Genomic DNA, 22,971 nt, shown 5'->3' on the forward strand with positions numbered 1-22,971 from the left:
AAATGGAAAAAATAGGCATATAGTTTGGTTTTTGCAAGTCTAAGGGCATGAGAGTGCCCTTAGCTACTCAACACGTTAAGACATTAATTACACATGGACGTAAATAAGGGAAAAACAACGCTGGAGCCTACTTGAAGGTGGAGGGAGGGAGGCGAGTGAGGATTGAAAAACCACTTCTCCAGCATTATGACAATTACATGGCTGACAAAATTATCTGTACATCAAAATGCTGTGACACACAATTTGCCCATGTAACAAACCTGCGCTTGTACCGCTTGAACCAAAAAAAAAGTTGGAAAGGGAAAAAGAAAGTTAAGAAAGGGCGCTGAAATAATAAGGCATCAGAAATCTAGAGGGTTTTATGGCATTTTATGTAAAACATGTTTACATTTTTCCTGGTGTTCTTTCTTGAAATGACATAAAAGTGTCAGACATCAGAAAGTCAGTGTATATGTATGTATAATCTGAGTCTTAAATTCATGTGGAAGTGCAAAAGAACTAGAAAAGCCAAGGCAACATTGGAGAAGAAAAGTAAAATCAAAAGACCTGCATCAACAGATTTCATGATCTATTATTAAATGACAATAATGTAGATAGTGTCTATTATTACAGGTTAGAAAGATAGACCAACAGAATGTAATAGACCTACACATACACTCACCTCATTTCAAACAAAGTCACAGTGAATTTCAATATAAAAATATTCTCAATGAATGATAGTTTGTTAATTATATACCCAAAATGAAAATACAAAATGAGAATTTGAACTGTATCTTATAAAAAATTATTCAAAATGTTTACAGAATTAAAAACTAAACCAATCAAGCTTCTAGAGAAAGCATAGTATAATGTTATCATAATCTTACAAGAGAATATAAAAAAGTTAACCATAAAAGAGTAATAAATCAGACTTAATTAAAATTGACTTTAAACGATATTTTTATCCACATATATCAGAAAATAATTATATCCAGAAAACACTACCAGCTCTTGAAAACCAACAAGAAAATCACAAAGACAACTTAATTAAAGGATTTTTAAAAATGTCATTTTCAACAGAGGAATGCACATTAAATCCCAGCAAAATATTAGACATCCATCAGAATGTCTAAAAGTGAAAAAGACCATACAAATGTTGAGAAGAATGTGGAGCAGGTGAACCTATCTTATATTTTGAGTGAGAGCATTTGGAAAATGTTTAGCAGAATGAACTAAATGTGTATAAATGTTGAAATGTTAGCTGAAAGTCTGGCATTACTTGAGTTCTGTTTTAGTCGGTTTTCGCATAGCAATAAAGAACTGCCCGAGACTGGGTAATTTATAAAGGAAACAGGTTAAATTGACTCACAGTTCAGCATGGGTGGGAGTCCTCAGAAAACTTACAATCATGGTGAAGGAGAAGTGGAAACAAGGTATCTTCTTTACAAGGTGGCAGGAAGGAGAATGAGCACAGGAGGAACTGCCAAAGCACTTATAAAATCACCAGATTTCATGAGAACTCACTTCTTATCATGAGAACAGCATGGGGGAAACTTACCCCATCATTCAATTACCTCCACCTGGTCTCTCCCTTGACATGTGGAGATTATGGCATTATGGGAATTACAATTTAAGATGAAATTTTTGGTGGGGACACAACAAAACCATATCAAGTTCAGGACTTGTTATAAAGTTATAAAAATCAAGAATGCATGCTATTGGTGAAACAATAGATATTAATCGATAGAACAGTAGTCAGAGCAGAAATAGATACAAACAAATATAGTCCGATTTTTGAAAGAGGAGCAAAGGCAATTCAATGGAAAAAGAATAGTCTTTTTAACAAAGGGCTTTTGAACATATGAATGTTCATATACCAAAAAAAAAAATGCAAGTAATTGAAAGTAAAACAAAACAAAAAACCAGAGTCTATATGCAGGCCTATATCTTTTAAAACATTAACTTAAAATAGATCATAGACCTAATAATGTGAAATGCAAAACTATAAAACTTCTAAAAATAATATAAAATAAAATCTAAGTGACCTTGAGTCACTTGGAAATTAGTTACTATATACAACATCGAATGTACAATTCATGAAAAAAAAAAAAAAAGGTAAGTTAAATTCAACTAAAAGTCTGCCAAAAGTAACGTTAAGGAAATAAAAAGAGAAGCCACAGATTGGGCCAAAGGCCAAAATGCTTGAAAAACACATATCTGATAGAGGCCTTGTATCCAAAATATACAAAGAACAACTAAAATTCAACAATAAGAAAATGCACAACCCAATGAAAAAATGAGCAAAAGTTCTGAAAGATACTTCTCACTAAATAATACATATATGTTAAATAATATTTAAAAAATGTTCATTCTTTTATATTACGGAATTAAATATTTGCAAATTAAAACAACAATGAGATATTACTACATATCCAATAGAATGACTAAAGTCCAACAAAACTGACAAATTGAATGCCCTGGAGAATCGAAGCAACAGGAGCTCTTGTTCATTCCTGATAGAAATGCTTTGAAAGCCTGGCAGCTTCTTCCAAAGCTAATCATGGTAATACCCAAGGATCCTACAATCATACTTCTAGGTATTTACCCAATTGGTTTGAAAACTTATGTTCACACACAAAAAAACTTCCCATGAACATATGCAATGACTTTTTCATAATTGACTAAAACTGGAAACAGTGAAGATGTCCTCCAACAGGTAAATGGATAAACAAATTGTGGTGCATCCATACAATAGAATATCATTCACTGATAAAAATAAACGTGATGTATAAAGTCACTTACTGACATATTTAAAAAAATTATATGTAAATCATACCTTAACTAAGAGGGAGACATCTATCCTTTCTTTTTCGAGTCCATCTTCACACTCTGTTCTGCTTTCCCCAAACCAAACGTATTCAAAGTGTCACCTGTATAGCTCACATTCTTCTCTTCCATTCTCTCTTTAGTCCCTGGTAATCTCTTAAGCTTTCATGAAAAGCTCTAACAAAGACCACCATAGTTTGCTTATAAAGCCAAGAAACTCTTTTCAGACTCCATCTTCCAGGGCCTAGAGGCAGGAACTGATGTATTGCTGAACACAGTCTCCTCATCGAAATTCTATTTCCCTTTTCTACTTCCTGTATGCAACGAATTTATAACAATGTATATTTTATTGTGACATTTTTGAGATAAATTAAGCTTGTAAGATCTATATGTACAGCTGTGCCTGGAACTTAGAAAATGCTACAAAAATGATAATTAAATTGGAGAGAGAGAGAGAGAAGAGAAAAATAAAGACATCCACCATCCATTCACTGACCTTGAGAGTATAACTTCATATATCTATGGGAAACATTTATTTTAAATTATTTCCAGTAGAGTCAAGGATGTGTATAAATTTCCTAAAATCTCATTATTAAGTACATATGTGAGTAATGTCCACACAGGTATACCAGAATCCATGTACAAAATGTTCATAGAAGTATTATATATTATAGCCCGAAATAGGAACAACACTTGTTTCTATCAACAGAGAAGAAAAGAATAGATAATATTAGAAAACTGGAGTACTATATAAGAATGAAAATGAACATACTGCAGTCTTCAACTTGGATTACTCTAAAAACGTAAGGTTGAGTAAAAGTGTTAAGTCCCAGAAAAATACAGATGACTCACAGTTTCTAATTTATAAATTTTTACTCACTGTTTTTTCTAACATGTAACAAATATCTCTTTTACATAATTTAAAATATGATGATAGTACACTCACAAATTAGCTTTCCCTTTCTTTTGTTTTCCTTTGCACAGTATATTATTTTACTTTTAATAAAGTCAGGAGAATGCATGTATATTAAGAAGATAAAAGAATAGATCTTGTGCAAGCAAAGATAAGGGGAAACATAAATATAATTCACTAAGCCACACTGTATGGTTCAATAGCATGACATTGAACACTAAAGATTTGAATATAGATTTATGTATTATGCCATATTGTACTTCTCATATTTTCCTTGTTTGTCCTTCCTAAAACGACATGAACTTTAGGCTCAAGAGACTTAAGCTTGAATGCAAGAACACCCTATTCTTTTCACAAAGAAACAAGTAAATAGGCTATTCTATTAGTTTGTTCTCACATTACTATAAAGAACTACCTGAGTCTGGATAATTTATGAAGAAAAGAGGTTTAATTGGCTTACAGTTCTGCAGGCTGTACAGAAAGCATGGTGAGCAAGGCCTCAGGAAACTTACAATCATGGCAGAAGGCCAAGAGGAAGGAATCATGTATTACATGACTGGAGCAGGAGGAAGAGAGAGAAGGTGGAGGTGCCACACATTTTTAAACAACCAGATCTCATGAGAATTCACTCACTATCATGAGAAGAGCAAAGGGGGAAATCTGCCCACAATTCAATCACCTTCTACAAGGCCCCTCCTTTAACAATGGGGATTACAATTCTACATGAAGTTTGGACAGGGACAAAAACCCAAACTATATCAGCTATCTAGCCCATAGAACTTAATATTCTAGAATGAAGAGGGATGCGCAAGCTACAGCCCACAGGCTAAATCTTGCCTATTACATCTATTCAAGGATTCGCCCACTGAAATACATACGTAATATTAAGTTTTTCCTGGAAATCCATTTTATGGAAATGATCTGTCAAAAAAAAAAAAAAAGACATTTTACTATACTTTAATTTCTTGAAGTTTTATATTTTACAGTCTCATCATTCAGATAATAAATAGTATTTATATTGGTGATCTATTAAAATAAGTATTTCTTAGTGGAAGAACTTCAAGGAACTCAGCACTGGGGAGGTTATACAAGTTTTCTTGTTTTTAACATGCTCATTTTCTGAATTCTCAAAGGGGTATATTGTGCAAAGCACAGAAAATTTGTAATGGAAGTGAAAATCTGTGGAGGATTCATTGATTTTCATTCTTTCAAACAGAAAGAGCATAGAGCAATTAGTAAAATCCTTAATTTTACTAATATAATTATTGCTTTGGTCACCTCGATTTAGGAAAATATCTCATCTGATGATGGACCTTTTCCTTAAGTGATTGCCATTCAATAAGACATTGGCAAGGATATCTAATCATTTAATATGCCTTGTTTATAATTCTATTATATTATATAATAGAATTGTTCACTTCAAGAAAACTCACTTAATAAAATTGTATGCCTACAAAATTTTGATTTATGTAGAATTATATGATTTGTTGTAAAACTCGTCTAGAATTTATTCTAGCTAGGGTTGTACAGAAGAGAATGTTTCCATTCTTTAAATGTTTAACTTTTAGCCTATTATCTTTGAATAGATGAACATTAGACCTTTGCCTTTTCAGCTTTCATAACAAAAATGGCTTTAACACCATATTCTTTTCCGTAAAAAGATAAAACTTGCACCATCTTAATACGTTTCTTCCCTTCTTATGCAGTTACTTTGTTTGGCAGGAAATGAGCTCACATTTCCCTCTGCCGAAGAAAGCAATTTATGAATCATATACAGTTTGAGAAAAACATCACCTTATTCAAAAGATAAATCATATGATATTGTTATGCTGAATGAATAAGAAAGCACGGATTGAGAATAGATTGGATGATTGCATTATAAAGACATCAAAGTAAACTGATCTGAAGGGTGCACTGTGAATAGACTGAAATTTAAAGGTATTTTATTGCTATCTAAGTCTATGGGAATCTAATGAACAAACAAATGCTGATTTTCTATTGCAGACTTTCTCAAAGAATAAGAATTAATATTAGCCTCATTTTAGAAAGTCTATTATATTTATTGCCCTCATTATATATAGAATAATGAGCTCAACTAAATAATTTTTACAGGTAAGGTTTGTTTTAAAATCTCACTTTACTCAGCAAGTGATAAAATGAAAAATATTTCATTTTTAAAACTTAAATATCATATTACTTTCTTGCTGTAACAAGTTAACACAAACTGGGTGCTTAGAAGAAAATAAATTTGTTGTCTCACAGTTCTGGAGGCCAGAAATCAGAAATGAAGACATCAGTAGGTCCATGCTTTCTCTGAAGATTCTGGGGAAGGATCTGTTCCATGCTTCTCTTAGCTTCTGGTAGGTCCTTTGCTCGTGGCAGCACAACTCCACTCTTTACACGGTATTCTCCCTGTGTGCTTGTCTGTGTCTGCATCCAAATGTTCCCCGTTTTAAGAAAACAGCACTCATATTAAATTCGGACCCACCTTGTTGACCTCATTTTAACTCTCTTATCTCTGTAAAAATCCTATCTTCAAATAAAGTCACATTCTGAGGTACTGGTGGTTAGTAGTCCAACATAATGTTTTGCTGGAGAGGGACACAATTCAATCCTAGTTAAGTATTGCTTTTTCCTTCTAGTTATCATGTTGTAATTGGTCCCAAGTTTCATGGCAATCAAGAGCAAGTTTGCTCACTTTTTTTTAAAGTTGAAATTTTAATGAAGTCATCAAAGGACCCCGGTCCATTCTGTGTAAACACTCTGCCACCTTAATTATATTGACTTTTGATTTTCACCATGATTTTGTATGACAACTCTATGGTTTTTGTAACTATAGTAGTATGCACTTTAAGAACGTAAAACAGTGAAGAGAGCTTCAATTCATTTTACCAGGAAAGCAAAGTCCTCCCCAGGTCCTCCCAGCATAGATTCTTGTAAATCCAATGGCCAGGATCTAGCAAATGAGCTGAAGACAATTCAGTGATTAGAAATCATGAGTCATTTCCTGCTTTTGAGCACACTGGCCTCTTAAGAAAAAAGTTTCTGCTATAAAGGAAGAACTTAGGGTGTGTCTTTTGAGTCAGCAACTCAGAGTATCTACCCTCTCTGAAATAGTTGTAACAATGAGAATTTGATGGAGTCTGGTGAAATTGGTAATCTCTTCTTATTGTTTCCTATACTTCCAAATGAGAATTAAGAAATGAACACAAAGAGTAGATATTGAGACCTGAGTGTATCATTCTAATTTTTGAATATAGTTTATTTTTATAGTAATTAATCTATCTCATCAGTTACATTTTTAAATTATATTGAGATTTACAACATATTAACATGCATGGAATTGTGTGGGGGTGCTGTTAGTTGCAAAACAGCACACTTTTTTCCTTAAGTATATTGTGATGATAAATTGAAATGTATGTTCTTTTTTTTTTTTTTTTTTAACAGAGTCTTGCTCTATCACCCAGGCTGGAGTGCAGTGGCACCATCTCGGCTCACTGCACCCTTCGCCTCCTGGGTATCAACAATTCTCCTGCCTCCGGTTCCTGAGTATCTGGGATTACAGGTGTGCACCACCACGCCTGGCTAATATCTTACCTTTAGTAGAGACAGGGTTTCATCATGTTGACCAAGATGGTCCCCAACTCCTGACCTCATGATCCACCTGCCTTGGCCAACCAAAGTGCTGGGATTACAAGCGTAAGCCACTGTCCCTGGCCTAAATGTACGTTCTTTCAATGATGCATCTTAATATGGCTCATTTCTTCTAATATATAGGAAATATAATTGTTTAAATATTGTACAGAGAAACTAAATATCTGAAGCAAAAATATTTTCAACTTATTATTTAACAAAGCTGTGGAAAATTTCTCAGTCTAATACTCCACTTTTATAAATAAATAGAGGAAAATTTGTTTTGTGTATTGAAAAGTTTATTCTAATGATTTCATATAGAACACAATTGTTACACTGACACTTCTGAATACTATGTAGATTTTTCCTTTTTTTGTTAAATGATCTGGGTAATAAAATATATTTATGTTTACTTTTTGTCAGGATGGAACTGAAAAAAAAAAAAAAACTTTAAAGTTGAAACAAAACTGTCAGATGCCTACATGCTAGATACCAACAGAACTGAATCCCTTCAGAGCAGACAGAAGTAAAAATAAATGGCATTAAACTTAAACACTATTGTTGGAAAGAGAACTTAATGAAAACAGTGAATCACAAATAAGATGTCTTGAGGGTAGTAAAATGTCTAAGATAACTTAATGCTTGTAACTTTGCCTTATATTATTTCATATATATCTTGTAAATGCTACTGTCTGTTCTTGGGAAAACAGTAAGTAATACTTACAAAACATTTTTTTTTTATACAAAGACAACGTCTAGATACAATCAAACATAACATATCTAGATAGTTCAGCAATTCAATAAACTTGATTGCAAATAATTGGAAGCAAGTTGTGCAGACAGAATAATTCACAACTGGAAATAATTTTCACAAAATATTGCTTCAAACATAAATTCAACAAAGAGCAATGTAATATCCATTTAAAATTTTAGCTATAAAAACACCACAACATTGAAGTGAACTATCTTCTATGTGAAATATCAACAGTTTTCCATACTTTTTACCATTTACAGAAATGGTATATTTTATTTAAACAGCTAAAGCCAACATACTATTTGAGCTAAAAAAAAAGTTCTACTGTAAAACAAGGAGAATTTTATCTTCAGATATAAGAGAATAACTTAATATTCATTTTTATGTGAGTACAGAAACATGTGATATTCACAGAAAATTTTGAGCCATCTCTGCTCAATAAAAACATCTACCCAAGAATTCTGAAATGGCAAAATATACACAATCAGCTTAGATAGTTAATTGATAAACTTGATAAATAAACTTGATAGTTTATTAGGTAGTTTCAGCTGAAAATGCTATTTTCCAACAATTGCCCTGTGCCTGTGCTATTTCAAACCTTTGATTTGCACCAAGACTTTGTTCTCTTAATACTTAAATTCTGTTATCTTCTGGTTATGTTGTTTATTAAAACGTAGTCCAATCTGCTTTAAAACTCTAATCTCAGATCCAGTTCAGAGTTTATTTACTCTCATTTTCATAGCACAGCCATTGCAGAAACGGAGGAGAGAACCCTTAACTGGCCCTGAGACACCAGATCCACCCAGATTCCATGGTGTGGGGCACAAAGGGGGAAAGAGAATATGAAGATCCTCTTGCATACGTCAGCAGTTATACCTTGCTCAAGGAAGATGCCCTTGTCCCATATCCATTGTAGTCAGTTTCACTTTCTGATGAAAGTGAATTTCCTAACATTGTTGCTTCTCTAGATATTGTGCGTTCCCTATAGGAGAGTGCAGCACATGTGACTAGGGTGCAAAACAAGATTATACAGAAACTCAGTTATGGGCTAATGTTGTCCCCCACTGTTTCCTAAACAAAATTTTCCGTAGGGGAGTTTCTTCTTGTGCTTCTTGATGATAAACTGGGAAGTTCCATGACTAAGCAGTGTCATAGTTATCATTTTACAATAATTCCTATGTAATAAATACCCTATATTTTCTTCAAGTTACTCAGCACAATCTTTGTTGGTGGTGGTGGTGGTGGTGGTGGTTCTGATGTGTTTGGGGAGGAATGGATGGGAAGCTGGTGTAGCAGTGGATAAAGATGGGAGGGCCTCTTCTGCTTTTTGTAAGCATGGATAAGGCAGTGCTCAGGGGTAGACTGGTTCTATTTTTTGGAGGCTGCTTAACAGGTCTTCTTAGGGCGTGAGTATTAAGTACCCTTATTATCTGCCTTGTATCTTAACTGCAATACCAAGGATAATGGATACATCTGAATACTTTTCCTTACATATAAATAAGTTACTTATGTTTTGGGGTGGCAAAAGGAACTAAGGTCAGTGGTTTTTTTGTTTGTTTGTTTGTTTGGTTTTTTCTGTTTTCTCTTACTCTATAATATGCTATGCTTCTCCTTCATTATCTTATTTAAAAAAGGTATTTTGAAGGCTCTTACAAATTGAAAAATGGAGTAATCTTAAAAATCTGGACTACTGTTCCACATTCTCACCCCAAATTTTGAAAAATTTTATCTATGTTCTCTTTTTAGCAATTTGTCTGAAAATTATTCATGATACATTCTTATATATATAACTATAATTAATATAATTATCAGGGAGCATTAATCATTTTTATTCCATATTTTTTCATAACTACCTAATTATTATGCTTCATTACTTGTAATACTATTTAAAATTGGAACTCAATCAAACTGTTTTATGATCATTAGAAAATGCACCACATGGAGCCCTTAGGTTATTTTGTCTTCAAACCATTTTATTGATGGTTCTAGGTTAAATATATTCTTATTACATTTCTTTATATTTTACATTCTTCTTAAGAAAATACATTTAGTAAATTCTTCCTTTATCTTTGTTTAGTTGGTGTGAAGAATATTGCCAGGTCTGAGATTTTTCCTTTACCTAGATCCTCTATTGTAAGACAGAAAGGGATAAAAGGAAAGGCAAAGATCTTACATAGCCAGTAATACATCAACTATATTTTAACCAGCCAAAGGCTTAACAAGTTTTTTATTCTCTTTATTTAAAAAAGTTCCTAAAATTCTTTCACTTATTAGTTTACTGGAAAGTCTTAAAGAGGTGTAATGAAAATCTATTTTTCTAGAGAGCATTTTTCAGCAATGCTATTTTGAACTCCTCGTTCCATTGCATATAGGCGACCAGAATAAAAATACCTAGGAATTATTTTTGGAAATATGTAAAAAATGTATGATCTTTAAGTAGTATTAATCATTATTATAATTACCTATTTTAAGTAAAGTTTTAAACACTAATTTTGGAGGAAAATTTTTGATCAAAACTAATTCAAAGTAGAAAACAGGTTAAAGTTATGAAAACAGACAGAACTCAGTGCAAATTATGAATTCTGGCACTGTCAATTTGTTAGTCATATGATCATGGCCAAGTTAAAATAGTTCTAAATTTCACATATTACAAGTGTAAAATTAAGATATCTATTTTACAGAATGGGTATGACAAATTGAGTCAATTTTTATAAATTATCTTATAAAGCCTTGGTACAATTAAAGAGACTTAATAATAAGCAAAAATTATAAAACTGTCCTTGTAAATTGTTAAGTAAGAAAATCCAAAATATTTTATAAAGCTATAAATATAATTATATAAGGTCAAAGTTCACATACAAAACACTATAGAAAAATTTTAAGAAATATACTCTCAAATTATTACATTTTGCTACAGTCTTTCAATAAACATGACATTTATTCATTTCTGTGACATCATATCAAATTTTTTGCTGTGTATTTATAATGCTGTTGGGAAAGTTTGATCTTAGAACTCATAAAATAAGGCAATTTTAAAATTCCAAATGTTATATAAGCCAACAAGACTTGTTAAAAATACCTTCACATTCCATTTATCCATTTCATTTTTAGTGCTATCAGTAAATAAAAATGTTGTCAAGTAACAAATCTGGTGAAAACAGACAGTGCAATAAAATATGTTTATATTGACTGTTTGCCCATCTGATTTCAGTGCTATATAAATCTGCAAATAAAAAAAAAATCTGTGGAGGTGTTAGAGCACCTTACTTTATGACTGTTATTTTTATCCTGACTTTTATTAAATTTTACCAAATATTTGACACACATAAATATTAATATGAATTTTATTTGCACTTTTAAGAGATTCTTATAGTGAAGTATATTGATTTAGATAGACTACTCAAGATGCTCGTTTTATAGTGTTTAGTGAAAAGACAGTGAGATTAAGACTACCATTTTTAGAATAATTATGTCAGGTGAACATCATATACATGAAGAAAATAAAAACCGATTAAAAGACATAACGCAAACAACTGTGCACGTAATACGGCCGTGAGCTAAAAAGATATGCAAGAAGAGATATTTTGAAGAGATTACTCCAATAGTATCATGACAGCCTTGTTTCTGTATATTCTTGAGCATGCAGAGAAGAAGGCAATCTGATTTTAAATGAGATTTCAACTTCGAAATTATAATTACTGTCTTAGAGGAAACATAAAACAAGTCAGCATTTAAGAGACTGAATAGCCCTGTTACAGATCAGGGACATGGATATGCAGGGTTATGTATGGAGCAAAACAAAGCAAAACAAAATAAAACTTTTCTGCAGCAATATACCTGGTGAGGAAGGTATTTTGAAGAGCAAATTAGAAGCAAGTATAATCTGTATAAGAATAATATTGATAATGTTGTTCTATTTAAAGTATTCGTTGAGGATTTACAAACACAGACCCAGAACTTTTACCAATAACTGTTCTAAATGTTCTGTTTCAAGATAATTACATTATATGTTTAAATCATTTAATGTGAGAAATAAAATGTGGGAAATAAAAAAGAATATCAACACAATTTGGATATCACAAGAAAAAGATTCTTGGTTAAATTAGAACAGAAAGCTTTCTGTTACACCTGCCTAAAGTTTTTCACCAATAGCTGTAAGAAATATTTATCAATACAATTCCTCCATGATTTGTAGTTCATTTTACATAGTCATTTTTATGTTAAACATGACAATATTTATAGATTTGCACGATAGTAACAAAATACAATTGAGGACATACTATGTGCCAACTGGACATTGTTGAAATTATGGGATAAAATTTGATATCCCAACCCTCAAGGGCTTCATAAATTAAGAAGTGTATTTTTTCTTCATAGTGTGGCACTAGCCACTCTCAATAATTCTGATATCATATTAAAATTCAGAGTTAACAACCATCTCCAGGGGTTTAGCCTCATATGTGTTTAACTCTAGGTATTGAGACATTGTATATCTGCTAACTGTGAAGATAACACAGTTACTATCAGAAAACCGTTATTTGAAAGTTTTGATTTTGCACTACGTATTTTTTAAATGCTCCTTTTTTCTGTAAAATTATTTTCCAAGGAGCAGGCGTTTATATTAAGACTTTTTTTTTTTGAGACGGAGTCTCGCTCTGTCGCCCAGGCTGGAGTGCAGTGGCCGGATCTCAGCTCACTGCAAGCTCCGCCTCCCGGGTTCCCGCCATTCTCCTGCCTCAGCCTCCCCAGTAGCTGGGACTACAGGCGCCCGCCACCTCGCCCGGCTAGTTTTTTGTATTTTTTAGTAGAGACGGGGTTTCACCGTGTCAGCCAGGATGGTCTCGATCTCCTGACCTTGTGATCCGCCCGCCTCGGCCTCCCAAAGTGCTGGGATTACAGGCTTGAGCCACTGCGCCCGGCAAGACTTTTTTTTTTTTTTTTTTAACCGATTGGACTAAACCATTCATTTATACTTATAAAACATTGAAGATTTTTTATTTTGAAAGATATGAAATAAACTGGCCAAAAGTATAACATAAGTTATGTTTCTATCAAACTCCAAATTTAATACATGGTAATGTTTTTATCATTTAGTTTCAGCATTTTATAAATAAATAAATAAATAAACATTAAAGAGTGAACAAAAGCACCATTTCCATCACTTCTTCCATCCTCACTCTCCAGAGGTAACCAATAACCTAAAGTTGGTTTTTATGACTTTCATATATATCTTGTATTTGTTAAATCATGTATTCTTTAATATTATTTGTCTCAAGAAGGAAACAAGGCAGAAATACTGGTCACAAGAAAACATTTTCCTACATGAGTAATATGTTACTATTATGCACCTAACATGACTGCCTACAACTTGGAATGTACTATTCTAGGTTGCAAAGATAGTGAGCAAAGTTTTTCACCTGAAAAAAATGCATAATTTATCTATATTGTACCCTTTATTATAAAAGACAATAAATATGTAAATTTATAAAGTAAAATACAAATAATTAAATAAGGCCTTTTGTTTATGAAGTACAATAAAGATAATATAATTGATTATATCAGTTTTAAATGATGATAAAATTTATATTCTGGCTTCTCTCCTAGTTTGCTCTTTCACTCATGCTCTGAGATACAATAAAAAAAAAAAAATGAACAACAACAAAAGTTTATTCTTACCAAGAGACAGTTCTCAAAGGTGCCTTTGGCTGGAGCATGTTTCATCAAGATTCTGGTAGCACCTTTCAGAGTGAATTTTCAACTCCTCAAAGACACAATGCTTGTAAGGAGGAAGCACTGGAACTAGGGAGGTGGAATAGAGAGGTGCCAATGCCTTGCATGTGAGACAGTAAAGAGGGATTTTAGCATTGATGCCCAGTTGCTGTGCGGGAACCACAGGAATTCTGAGCACACAGACTGCCAACAGTGGATGGCCCATCAGTCTTTGAATATGAATACCCACTCTTCTCAAGATTCTTCTTACCTCTCCTGCTCCTTAACCACGCCAATAATCTCCCATAAGGGGTGAAGGACTTTGACATATTGTGTGGAGATGACGTCATGAAGGCAGATTCTCCCTCTTATCAAAATAGCCCAGGACAGTGTGAAAACAAAACTGATAATCTGCTTTAAATGTGTACACTTCGCATTCCATAATCAGAAAATGAAACAAAAAAGTGATACACTGAGATGAACTAAAAACAGCAAGATCAGGCTGGCGCGGTAGCTCACGCCTGTAATCCCAGCACTTTGGGAAGCTGAGGCGAGCAGATCACTTGAGGTTAGGAGTTCGAGACCAGTTTGGCCAACATGGTGAAACCCTATCGCTACTAAAAATACAAAAGTTAACTGGGCATGGTGGCACATGCCTGTAATCCCAGCTACTTGGTAGGCTGAGGCAGGAGAACTGATGCAACCTGAGAGGCGGAGGTTACAGTGAGCCGAGATCATGCCACTGCACGGCACTCTGGCCTGGGTGACAGAGTTAGACTCCATCTCAAAAAAGAAAAAAACAAAATGAAAACAAAACAAACAAACACAAAAACAGCTAGATCACCATTTCCGTTTCTAGTCTCCCTAAAAATATAAAGCTTTGTATATTTCCTCTAAGCTATTAATTTCTGAACAGAACAACTTTATTCCTAACTTCTTAAATGTTAAAAATCTGGGTTTTCTTTCATCGCAGAGAGAATAATTACAATCTCAAGTGGCCTTAGAAATGCATAATTTTCTTTATTTCATTACCTGCTCTCTCTCTCTCTCTCTCTCTTTCCATGTGTGCATGGGCATGCATGCTTACCTTTCTTAATGTACTATTATTTCTGAAGTCTAACTTTACAATGGTTTTAGAAGTCAGTATCTTATTCTTGTTTTCAAAATGCTTTTCTCAATAGTTGTCAGTCTCCTATAAGTTTAGGCAGCAATGATTTCTGAACAACTCCCCTGCTAACGTATTCTCATAGCGTGCTGTCCAAGAGTGGCTTGTATATGTGTTGGGGAAGGGTGTGGGGTGAGAAAAAAAGAACCTTAGGACATTGCCTGAAATGGGGTTCTATTTTTCACAACCCCTAATGTGGTGAGTGCCACAGCTACTTAGGGACCTTTTGCAGTAAATGGGATAATTTATTACAAATCTTATTTTCCTTCACTTCATAATAGTAATTCTCATCACTAAATTTTTATAAAATGGTTTATTCTATATGATTCTTATTTTATGAGAGGAAAATATTACACTTTCATAATATTCCTATATTGGTGTGGCGGGAACCAAACATTTTATACATCACTTTCTCAAGGCATTTACTACTTTATAATGTACACTCTTTTGCATACTGTTCTCCTAAACTAATGAAGTTACTTATTTCATTTTGTTGTTGTTGTTGACTACATTATATATAAACTGAAATGAATGTTTTTGTTTTTGTTTTCTTTGCCAGATCTGATTGGAAATATTGTTTTTAAAACAATATTTCATAGGGGGCTATGAAATCTATATGCTAGATTTTGGCCAGCATTTAAAAAAATAAGATAGAATATAAAATAATAAAATAGACTTGAAAAGATTAGTTTAGATAAATTGAAATCCATTTGACTGAGAAAGAAAAGAAGACAGAGTATATTGGGTATGATGAGTATATGTCATTTATTACTTTTCATTTCAAATATAAAACATATATGTATACAAACATATATACATGCATTTCTACATTCATACATTTTTGTGTGTGATGAGGTATGTTTTTATAAAGACAGAGACAACATAAAATGTTTTTATTTCTATGCATTGCATTATTGTTTTCAAATGGTTGAAAGCATTTATGAAGACCAATAAAACATCTTCGACCCCAGACAAGAAAAACAATGACTTACTGAGAGATAACTCTGTATCTACCTCAAAGTTAATTTACAAGTGATCAACATGAACTAACAATAACTAGAGCTACATTTAAAAAAGGAAAAAGCAAGGACGAGGTGGGAAGTAACATACTGGTTGATTAGGAAAATGAGCAGAAAATAGTTTAAGATCTTGATTCTTTCTGAAAGAAAGTCGACATGGATTATTCAAACATAAGAATAAGTCACCTATAAATCTGTCTATGTCCTCTTCAAATTAACTTTCTCACCCTCAACACAGTGAAAGCAATTTCTATTCTCAAAATATCCATGCATGTCTCTGAAGCACATGTGAAGAAAATATTTTATTCCTAGGTTCATGGCCTGTTTAACCTCTTCCATTACCCATAAGCATGAGTTATATATTCTATTGCCATCTTTAAAAATGGTCCACTTCATGTTCTTTTTCAATATCATTTATAAATGCCAACAATCTGATATATATGTTATTTATTTCATATGAATTGAGAAGTTTTGTACAGCTGATTTAAACAAAAAAATATTATTTTTGCAAGATACCTCAACCATGCAAAGCCTCTGTTTCTTTAACCACTAGAATGACAACAATAATTTTTAAACAATTCACAGCACAAGATATCTAAGAAGCTCTTTGAGGTTTTGTAAATAAAATTAATACAAGTGTAAGTAATATAAAAATGAATTTGTTCTTACACATGTTTCTAATTTTGTAGTTTGACTAGCATCCCTACTCCTTTACCTGTTTCCCCCGACAATATGGCGAAAGATGAAATAAAAAGAACCGAATCAAATTTGGACCATGTTTCTAGCAAAAATATAGAGAAGCATTTATAGCCCATGAGCTTAGTTGAGAAATAGAATCCCATAAGTGCTCCTCTGCATGATTATGGTGAAGTTTGTTGTTTCAGATGTGGCAATGGCAAAGACAAGTTACTGGGTAGAGTAGACGTTTATTCCCCACATATAATTAGCTTACATTTATTTTGAGATGGTGCGATTGTTTTTATTAATGAAAGTTTATTTTTATAGGTTACAGAGGTGTTATTGCCTCTATAAAACTAATTCAAAATACGTTGACAGGAGAATAGAATGTTCTTTGAACACCTCGCTTTGCATGAACCATGGAAGTATAATTATTCTTTCCATCAAGCTAGAGTGACAAATCAAATGATCAGAAGGGGGCCTTCTGTAACTTCTGGCCAAACCTGAAATATTTAGTTTTAAGAGATAAAAACTGACAGAGAAAGTAATGGGATTCATGAGAAGAAAGGATTTGTTGAGGAAAGGTGAAGAAACAAATAAAGATGTAGATGGTATCCATAATCAGAAAGGGTCTTAACTTGGATATCCATTTAAATGTCTGTTGTTCCATCACTGTGCAGCTAGGCTTAAATCCATCTGTTCCTTTAATAAAGTACTTCTAATAATCTCCTGTGTAGATAATAAGAGATTGCTCTGGGGGAACATGGCAAGGCAGAATGAGCAACGGAGGAGGGTTCCAGGTTAAGGGAAGGGGGCCTCTAAGAAGCAGAGGGCCAGAATCATCATAACAAACTGTGGTTTAAGAGCAGAGAAGAAATTCAAGGCAGAAACAATGGTAAGAACAAATTCCTGATCACTCTATGGATTAGTAAATTTCATCCTGCAGGAAAGTAAAACTGTTTATCCATGATAAAATAATCTTACATTGTAAGGAGCTGTAAAAATGATGTTTCTCAAGGACTAAGGAAATGAGATGAGACTGTATTCATATTATTGTATTTAAAACAATTAAATCTCTGTAGGACATAACCTGTATGAAGAAATCACCTACACACTATGTTTAATGTAGTTGTCATAAATAACTGTGTTCATGTATGGGAACAATATATTGAGTTTGCCAAAATACCTCTTTGGTGCTTTTTGTGTGTGTGTGTAATTATAAACTTTATCTTAAGAAGATTCAATTATATTTTTGAAAATCATTTATACATTACTTTCTTTTCTTTTAAAGAGCTTTCTTAATGACTTAAAATTCTTAATAAACAATATTGCAAATATTATATAATGGAGCAACTAATTGAGAAACCATAAAAAATTTTAAAAATACAAAATTTTATGGGTAAAGGGAAGAGTTTTGAGAAACAGGAAATTACACCTCATCAATATTCCTTATGCAAAATGTAGAAGAAACCTTGATGGGAAGCTGTGTGGAAAATTGACAAATAGTCTGTAAAAATTGCAGACCCATGAGTTCATATCCAAGCTTAAGGGAGAGAGTGGTTGCTTCCAGCAGTTTGACCTGGCTTTAATGGATAACAGCTAACTTTTATTCAGTATATACTTTATGCAAATATTTTCTAAATACTTTACATGTATTAAATTATTATGTATGTTTATATTATCCCTATAAAATGACTATTTTTATTACAAAAATTATGCAGTCAAGACACAGAGAGGTAATATAACTTACCCAAGATCACATAGCAAGTAAGTGTCAAAACTACTGATGTGCTAAATGTATTAAAAGAAATCACACTAAATTAAAAATAAAATACTCTTCTCCAATTTACCTTGATTGTATATAATATATTCCTACTTAATTGTAAAGTAAAGGAGAAGCATCTCTACACAAATATCATAATTTCTAACAATTCAGGTGATATAGACCCCAAAAATGTAATTTGGAAAGGTAAAGAACTGTATTTTTTTGTGGATTCCAGTGTCATGGAGAATTTCATACACATGACTGATCTAAATTAGTACAAAATTTTTGGTTTTAAGTGTTAAATTTATATATCTATACAATTAGTTTATAATGAGATATCTTTTATGGACAGAGAGTTAGGGTGGGCTACCTCATAATAAAATAAAACTCATTTTGCGTATTTGGAAATCCTAGAAAGTTACTGAAATCACCCATCCAATGCGTAGCATTATGAATAGGTTCATCCCAAGAGGGTTTTTTTCCGAAACCAAATATCGTGTGATTTATATACTATCACAGGACTTCTCTACTTAAGGTTATGACTGCAAGTTAATACATCATATGATAGAAACTTGCCATAATGTAACGATTATAAATCTTTTAGGTTTCTGTTCATAAATAAAGATTTATGATCAAGAGTTACATTTTTCTTTTCTTTCATGTATAAATTAGCCTGAGGATTTTATGAATAATACATACGAAAAATATCATCTTTCAAAGCTATGGTAACTAGGAAAGTTGCATGTGATTTTATGCAAGTATGTCTATATATATACAAAAATAACACAGGGTATAATATATATACAAATGAGGAAGCCTAACTTTAATGTTTTCTGAATTTTGGAATGTTTTCTTAAAATTTCATATGTAAAAATATATCTTGTGGTCTTTTAATCAATCCTATAGTTTAGAGTGATTTATGAAGAAAACTTTAATTTAAATATATTAAATAATGATTCATGTAGTGTATTTTTCTTTATAACATTTTATAATTTAGAAAGTTAAACATAAACAATTTTAAAATAATATTTTCAGTTTAAGATAAGACTGCATTCTTTTAGATATTGATTTACAATGCTGCCAATTCTTCTGACATAGAAAGAATATTAAGGAAAGCAAAGCTTTGGGAATCAGCCCAATCAATCTAATACTGCCCTGAAAAATTTCTTTGACTTGAAATTTAGGTCAGATTTGGAATACCTTTAAAACACTTATATAATGTAATAAATTCTTTATCTTTGGCAAACACATTAATACATAGTCCAACATTCTCACTAAATGTATTAAATATTTTATACACACAAATGTAGAACACTTTAATAGAGGATAAAAATGTTAAAGAGCATGCTGATTATTTTAATTCATTCTCTGGTAAAATCCAACAAACAATATTTCTAATATTTAGGAAATATTGCAAAGTACTGTTGCTAGTAACTTTTGAGATAGCATTCCATGCAGTCTATGAGAACAAGATTTTTAATCCTTCAGAATTACATTGGAATTCTTACTTTAGCTACTGACAACATTTTTGAGCTCATTTTCTTCATCAATTAAAATGACAATAACAGTAATACTTGTCCTATTGAGTTGTCAGACTAACTGACAAAAAGTAATAAATCAGTTTGCATGTAGCTCAAAATAATTAGCAAATTTGTAAATATTAAAAACTAAATATTAATTATTACTATTATCTTTCTTTTTGAAAAATGTCCAAGGAAATTTTTAAGCTATTGGCAAAAATGAAAAACACATTGAACACATGTGTTTTCTTGCTATCAATAAGAACGATAAGTAGAACAATAATAGCATCAATCACAGTGACAATATTTGACCTTTATTAAACAACTGGTGTGGAAAAGGTTATTACCTACCTTGTTTCAATGCATCTTTATAGCCAACTTTTGCAGTAGATTATATTGATATCCCCATTTCATAAATAAGAAAACAGAAATTTAAAGATGACTTAGTAAAGTACAGAGGAATGAGAATTAAAACTGTGGAAGATCTCCCTTTCAAATTTGCTTTTGACAGCTATACTTTAGCTACTGCTGAAGTATACTGCTGCCTCCCACTAGTTTTCTATGTGACAGACACACACAGAGACACACACACACACACTCAGCTGCATTTAAACTAAAATGATTATATGACAATTTGAAACAGAGAAGAACATTTCTCATTAGGATTTTTTTCAGGATTACCTATGTGGCTCTTTATCTTTTCACTTAATACCAACTTCTCACTCATAGCACTTCCTCTTCCAGTGGTAAAGGCTTAAAAACCAGTCTATGAGGAGGGTAGAGGAAAGGGAGCCCTGGATTTGTAACTTTTGCTAATTTACAATTTCTAGGGTGTGCACAGGTTCAGTTTCTGGCACATTGTAAATTATCACTGAAGGTAGTTCATCAGCATAACATACTTTTGTAAGACATATTTTGCTATTCATGATTATGATATAAAGTATTTTATTAAACTTCGCAGTCATTGCAAAGTACTTCTGAAATCCAAAGTAATGAAATAATTTAATATCTTATAACTGTTTTGGTTGTGAACAATAAGACAATCAAATATAACGACTTCAAATTTGTATTATAATACGATCAACAAAATGAAGAGACAACCCACAGAATGGGAGAAAATTGTGTAAATTATCAATTTGCCAAGGAATTAATAACCAGAATATATAACAAGTTCAAACAACTATAAGGGAAAAAACCTAATAATTCAAACAAAAAATAGGCAAAAGATTTAAACAGATATTTCTCAAGAGAAGGCATACAGGTGGAAAGCAGGCATATGAAAAGATATTCAATATCAATGATCATCAAAGAAATGCAAACAAAAACTGCAATAAGATATTATCTCACCCCGGTTCAAATGGCTTTTATCCAAAAGACAGGCAATAATGAATGCTTCCAAAGATGTAAAGAGAGGGGAACTCTTGTACACTGTTGGTGAAAATGTGAATTAGAATAACCATATGGAGAAGAGTTTGGAGGTTCCTTAAAAAACTAAAAAATGAGCTACCATATGACCCAACAATCCTACTGCTGGGTATATTCCCAAAAGAAAGGAAATCACTATACTGAAGGGATATCTGCACTCCTATTTTTGTTGCAGCACTATTTACAACAGCTAAGATCTGGAAGCAACCTAAGTGTCCATCAACAGATGAATGGATAAAGAAAATGTGCTACATATACACAATGGAGTAGTATTCAGCCATAAAAACAAATGAGATCCTGTAATTTGCAAAAACATGGATGGAACTGGATATCATTATATTGAGTGAAATAAGCCAGGCACAGAAAGACAAACATCACATATTCTCACTTATTTGTGGGATCTGAAAATCACAACAATTGAACTCATGTACATAGAAAGCAGAAGAATGGTTACCAGAGTCTTTAAAGGGCAGTAGGGATCTCTGAATGAGATGGGGATGATTAATGGGTACCAAAAACATAGTTAGAAAAAATGAGTAAGACCTGCTATTTGCTAGCACAATAGGGTGACTAAAGTCAATAATAACTTAATTGTACATTTTAAAATAGCTAAAAGAGTGTAATTGGATGGTTTGTAACACAGAGGATAAATACTTAAGGGGATGGATACTTTGTCTTCTGTGATGTATTTCATATTACATACCTGTGTGAAAACATCTCATATACCCCATAAATAAGTACATAAATAAATAAATAATATAAATTTAAAAAAAAGTAAAACCCCAAATTTGTAATTAAACATGAATTTACAAAAGTATATGATAGACTGTAATGTAAACACTTAATATGGCTTCCTGCTCAGCATCTGCTAAGTGATAAATCTAAAAAATGTGAACACAAAGCCAAGTGTGTTTTGCAATGCTGCTTCATTATTTAAATGTCTGCCCATAGCTGTTAGAATATTTTAATTTGCACATTAAATGTGAGTAAAAGTGATAGTGGGACTCAGAGAAGCAACACAAATCTTGACAACAGACATGTAGACAGTGCTATCCCCTACTTAAAGAAGCACCCACAAATGCAAACTGATTGACCTTTACTTATATTGAGTACTTTGAGTTGATGAAATTCCTAAATATTCATTTATATAGAGTAAAAGTTTAATCATACATGAAAACAAAATAGTAAAATGAAAACGGGATTAGTTAATACTATTAGTGAACAATTTTACAATGATGTATTAAAATGGGTCTTTGATTATTCAAATCTGGAAAATATTAATAGTTTTATTTAATTATTTGAAAAATAAATATGAAAAAATAAATATTTGTATTTTATATAGTGTGTCTCTTTTATAGATGATGGCCTGGAGAAAAATATTTGTTGATGACATTGGAAGAAAATGTGGGGTCTCTGATTTCCCATATCACTCAGTAGAGGATTTTTCTCTTGCTCCAAATCCTGCAAAAACAATGATTAATTTTCCAACTGAACACTTCCTTCCACATGTCAGCAAGTTTGGAATAAATTTCTATAATAATTTTTATATTAAAAATCTGAAGAGCTGCATGCTCTTGGAGATAAT

The 22,971-nt window shown here is 32.3% G+C and overlaps 1 long non-coding RNA gene across 1 annotated transcript; it reads right to left on the reverse strand.

Moving 5' to 3' along the window:
* Positions 1-1,339: 1,339 nt before the first annotated feature.
* On the reverse strand, positions 1,340-20,464 carry LOC123573522 (uncharacterized). The gene is made up of 3 exons (XR_006698077.2): positions 20,313-20,464; positions 5,979-6,148; positions 1,340-4,639 (listed from the first exon to the last, which is right to left on the reverse strand). It is a non-coding gene; the product is annotated as an uncharacterized lncRNA (long non-coding RNA).
* Positions 20,465-22,971: the final 2,507 nt, after the last annotated feature.

Source organism: Macaca fascicularis, chromosome 5 (assembly GCF_037993035.2).
Source record: "Macaca fascicularis isolate 582-1 chromosome 5, T2T-MFA8v1.1".
Taxonomy (NCBI): domain Eukaryota; kingdom Metazoa; phylum Chordata; class Mammalia; order Primates; family Cercopithecidae; genus Macaca; species Macaca fascicularis.